The 5632-nt window shown below is 44.7% G+C and overlaps 1 pseudogene; it reads right to left on the bottom strand.

The window, feature by feature from the left end:
- Positions 1-278: 278 nt before the first annotated feature.
- LOC147378273 (uncharacterized) lies at positions 279-2641 on the bottom strand (annotated as a pseudogene).
- Positions 2642-5632: the final 2991 nt, after the last annotated feature.

Below are 5632 nucleotides of genomic sequence, written 5' to 3'. Positions count from 1 at the left end.
CTGTCCATAACCCTTGCCATTTTTCAGACTATCAAGCATCCATACTCCTTCATCTGTAGCAATGTGTATCTTGTTGAGAGTGTTACATCCTGTTGTTTTAGAAAATATTGTCCAGGTGCCGGCAGATGACTTCAGGTCCCAGCCTATCTCATTTCCTCCTGAACGATTCTACTCCCTTCATTCTTGAGGGTGAGCATATTGTATAAAATGGAAAGACCATTGCCTGGAGAAGTCAGGAGGAGAAGGAATTCGGGTTCCCTCCTCGGGGAATTTATTTTTCAATGCAACGCAGAGGAATAGATGTGGAGAGAGCTGGGAGCAAGCATGGCAGGAGGGGTGCAAGCATGGTGGAGAAAAGTCGAATCAAAGCAGCAATGTAAAAGGGAGCTCCAGTTAGGTATATTACTGCATCTAGGGGCCAGGAGCCCTCTCTCTGGTGGCCCCTGTCTAGTTCTTTGCTTTCCTCTGTTCTCGTGTGCTCACTGAAGGCAGGGGGGGGGTGGGCACAGGCCAGTCTCCAGGAAGAGGCTGCTTTCTCCTCCAACCTAAACAAGAGGTACTGCGTTAGATGCTGGGGAGAGTAGAGATGGATCCACACACTAATAAGTCTGGTTAGGGGTGCATGAGGAGCTTGAAGTGGAAAATGACATATATAGAGGGCTGAGCTTACCATCGGTAAGGTAGGTATCTATCTGAGAGGCAACAGGGTTTTCCTTCTTCTGTGAAGAGAAGGAGTCACTGGACCTGGAGAATAGTTTGGTTCCTAAGGTCTGTAAGCTCTCTACACCCCATATCAATATGATCACCAAGTTCCACTATTAGAAGTGGCATACTTCTAATGGGTTCAGAGATCAAGATGAGTTTAAGGTCCTTCTTTACTGGCACAAACTTGAGCTCAGGAACACTCTCTTGGGGGTGGGAATGACATGCAACAATTAGATTATTTCTTGAGGCAAAATGCTGGAAAAATCGACCACTGATTTTTCTCTTCAAGTTCCCCTTCCTTTGTCATCCTCTCCCCAACCCCTCCTTAAAAGATGGACTAAGAGAAGGGCCTACCCCATCATTGATTCCCATCCTCTAGACCCAGCAGGGGCAAAAGAGCTCTTTCCCCAGTAGGGGTGGTTGAGCAATGTGGCAAGGTGCAAGCAAGAATATAATAGCAAAAAACAGAAAATAAGAGTCCAATCTACTACATCACTTTTTACTTATCTGCTAGTGGTGCTTGTCTTCTGAATAAGTATTATAGACTTTCCACTGGCCCAAAGGTATATTGTTCCTCTGTTGTGACCTGTGGAGTTTTTAGAGGTAAGTGTTTTAGTCCAGATAACTACACCCAACTAGTGATCCCTTGTAATGTGGCAGCAATGCACATGGTTAAAATTATTTTATAATGCCCCTTCCATTTTGTTAATAGTTGGTCTTTAGGATCTCCCTCTTGGAAGTCTTAAGAACTTGATCTCCGGGGTTAACTTGTGAAGGGGGCTGCCCCTAACATTTTTTCTGTGTTGGGAGGTGGGAGTGTCTTATTGGCTTAACCCAAGATTGCCTTCTGAACTTGCCTCAGATTGATAATATATCATAGGATCCAGCTCACTTTTTAATGTAGTAGAATTTCAGTAGTAAGAAAGGCTTTCCACAGGTCATCTCAAATGCGCTGAGCTGCAAATTATTCTTTGGGGTGGACGCACTCTGAGGAGTCAAAGTGAAGGGAAAGTCGCTCAGTCGTGTCCAACTCTGTGCAACCCCAAGGACTATACAGTCCAGGCCAGAATCCTGGAGTGGGTAGCCTTTCCCTTCTCCAGGGGATTTTCCCAACCCAGGGACAGAACCCAGGTCTTCCATATTGCAGGCGGTTTCTTTACCAGCTGGGCCACAAGGGAAGTGAATTGGTCCAATTCTCATGTGTAGCTGGTAACCTATCCCTAGGGCTGCCAATATTCTCTGTGTGATCTTTGCTACAAAAGAGGCCCCGTTATCATTCTGTAAGGACTTTGGAAGGCCAAACAGAGGAGGTTTTTCCTTTTGCAGGGACTTATGGACTTGAGATGCCTTTTCAGATCCAGTGGGGAAGGCTCAAATCTAACCCATGAAGGTGAGATATCTGAATCCTGACTGTGGAGTTATTTAGGTGGAATCTAACTGCTAACCTTCCCGAGTATGTCCCTCAGTGTGAAGTAACCAGGAGGGGATTGGGTGAGCCTGCAAGTTATTATGTGCAACAAACCACAGGCAAGAGTCACTTGTTTTACTGTTCCCTTAAGTCCCTTCCCTGAAAAGGTCTTTTGCCCCAAGTCCCATTGTGAATCTGTCATATAGTGGGGGACATCATGCAAACTCCTGGTGAGCTTCCACTTTGGGGCCTCAGGGATGAGCAGCTTGTCATCCTTCGCATACTAGATGATGTTTCTTTTCTCATAGCTCCATTGTTTAACCTTTTCTTGTTACTGTGAGGAATCCTGAGGAAGGTTAGGGAGCCCGGGGCATGGGGGGCAATTACCAAGACCATGATTTGTTCAGGCTCCAGTGATCAACCAAGCTGCCCTTTTTGCAGTTTGATCAACTTTGCTGTTCCCTTAGCTTTCAAACTGCCCATCTTTTGATGGCCCCTACCGTGGACTACCTGCGTCAGGAGCTGCATGGCTTCTAATAGGGCCAGGATTAAATCCTTCCGTTTTATGGAAGAATTTCTAGCAGCTCACATTCTTCTTCTTTCCAAATGGCAGCAAGAACATGTAATACATGGAACTCATATTTAGAGTCAGAATACATATTTAATTTCTTATTATACCTTAATTGCAGCACTCTCATTAATGCAATTAGCTTGGCTTTCTGGACTGAGGTCTAGGGTGGCAGGACCTTGGCTTCTATGACTTTAATTAGACTCAGGACGGCATAACTTGCTTTTTCGGGTTTCCATTTCTACAAATCTGCTCCCGTAAGTAAACCACTCGACCTTAATGCTGTTAAGAGGTTCATCTAGAAGATTGGACCTGCTGGTGTAAGTTTGATCTATAGTCTCTGTACACTCATGCAATAAATCTTCATTCTTAAGACCTGGAAGCAGAGTTGCAGGGTTCAAAGTATGATGCACCTTTAAGGTAACAGGGGTGTCCTTTAGTAGAGGCTACTATTTAGTTAACCTTCCCCCGGCCAACCAATGATGTCCTTTAACTTCTAACCACAGATTGTTATCTAATGAGGGGTTAATACATCTATGTGTTGTCTCAGGGTGAGCTTAGCAGCCTCATAAATCAACGTGGCTGTGGCTGCTACAGCCCTCAGGCAGCTGGGCCATCTCAGGGCCACTGAGTCCAGTTGTTTTGCAAAGTAAGCCATGGTTTCTGATCTGGCCCCTGCTTTGGGGTTAGAAATCCCAAAGCTATTCCTGATTTCTCATGAATGTACAGGGTAAAGGATTTGTCTAATTCTGGAATCCCCAGTGCTGCTCATCTACTCAGTTCAGTCTCTAGAGTCTTGAAGGCCAACTAGTGGTCCCCCCTTCCAATGGACAGAAGGGTTCCTTTCTTCTCCCTTTAGAGCCACATATAAAGGCTTTGCTATAAGATCTGGAATCCAGTTACAGCAGAATCCAGCCATCCCTAGAAAACCTTGGAATTGCCTCCATGTGATTGGAAGTGGTAATGCACTATTTGTTATTTTCACAAACCTATGGCCAGGGCTTGAGCTCCTGGGATCAAAACAAATTCTAAACACTGAACCCTTCACGTGAGGCCTGAGTCTTGGTTAGGGAGACTTACTATCAACTTTCTCAGAAAATTCAGGACCTTACCTCTTGCGAAACCTGTATGCAGGTCAGGAAGCAACAGTTAGAACTGGACATGGAACAACAGACTGGTTCCAAATAGGAAAAAGAGTATGTCAAGGCTGTATATTGTCACCCTGCTTATTTAACTTATAAGCAGAGTACATTATGAGAAACGCTGGTCTGGAGGAAGCACAAGCTGGAATCAAGATTGCTGGGAGAAATATCAATAACCTCAGATATGCAGATGACACCACCCTTATGGCAGAAAGTGAAGAACTGAAGAGCCCCTTGATGAAAGTGAAAGAGGAGAGTGAAAAAGTTGGCTTAAAGCTCAACATTCAGAAAACTAAGATCATGGCATCCAGTCCCATCACTTCATGACAAATAGATGGAGAAACAGTGGAAACAGTGTCAGACTTTATTTCTTTGGGCTCCAAAATCACTGCAGACGGTGATTGCAGCCATGAAATTAAAAGACGCTTACTCCTTGGAAGGAAAGTTATGACCAACCTAGACAGTACATTAAAAAGCAGAGACATTACTTTGTCAACAAAGGTCTGTCTAGTCAAGGCTGTGGTTTTTCCAGTAGTCATGTATGGATATGAGAGTTGGACAGCAATCACCATCTGCAGTGATTTTGGAGCCCAAAAAATAAAATCTGACACTATTTCCAACCTAGGCAACTTCTTGACTGTCCATCTGGTGTTGGCTTCCTAGGGTCCCCTTGGATGGATCAAAGAAGTCAAAAGCTCCATTTTCATTATTAACCTCCTATCTTTGTTGGCTTCTTCTGTTAAGTCTGAGATACTAAGGCTTCCCTAGTGGCTCAGAGGTAAAAAATCCTCCTGCCAAAGCAAGCGTGGTTTGATCCCTGAATCAGGAAATGGAGAAGGAAACGGCAACCCACTCCAGTATTCTTGCCTGGGAAATCTTATGGACAGAGAAGCCTGGTAGTCTGAAGTCTATGGGATCTCAAAACTTGGACACCACTTAATAACTAAACCACCACCCATATGAGTACTATCAGCCAGTTCAGCTCAGTTCAGTCACTTAGTTGTGCCCAATGCTTTGTGACTCCATGGACTGCAGCACACCAGGCCTCTCTGTCCGTCACCAACTCCCAGAGCTTGCTCAAACTCATGTCCATTGAGTCCGTGATGCTATCTAACCATCTCATCCTTTGTCATCCCCTTCTCCTCCCGCCTTCAATCTTTCTCAGCATCAGGGTCTTTTCCAGTGAGTCAGTTCTTCCCATCAGGTTGCCAAAGTATTGGAGTTTCAGCTTCAGCATCAGTCCTTCCAATAAATATTCAGGACTAATTTCCTTTAGGATGGACTGGTAGGAGTAATACAATGTTCTTCTATTAAATCTGGGTTATCATAGACTTTAAAGTCTTCCTCTGCCAAGACTGAAAACAAGGTCTGGGCCCAGTCTTGAGCTTTGGCAACTGTCTCCTGACATCAGGAGAGGCCTGAGTGATAAAATGCATGACTAAGAGCCACCTCCTCTCTGCAGACTCAGGGTCTGTACTGGTGACTTTCCTAAAGGCCTCTGTCACCTGACTCAGGAAGACCACCAGATTTTCATCCTTTTGTGTAATTTCTCCAATCTTCTCATAAATTACCAGTTTCACCAAACACTTTCCCATTCCTTCTGATAAACAAGTAATATAGTGTCTCATCCTGGCCTGACCTACATGGTACTTGTAATCCCAGTGTGGGTTCGTGTCTGGAATGGCATCACTACCCATCTGATAAACCTGGTGGCTAATAGGCTATCACTGTATCCCCTGGTCTTCCTGAAAAGGAAATATGCATTCCTTGTGATTCCTGTGTACCAGTGGGCCAGAACAACTGTGACAT

Source organism: Bos grunniens, chromosome 2 (assembly GCF_055505025.1).
Source record: "Bos grunniens cultivar Pamir isolate PY7600 chromosome 2, Bosgru_T2T1.0, whole genome shotgun sequence".
Lineage (NCBI taxonomy): Eukaryota > Metazoa > Chordata > Mammalia > Artiodactyla > Bovidae > Bos > Bos grunniens.
This window is presented reverse-complemented; position numbering and strand designations above follow the sequence as displayed.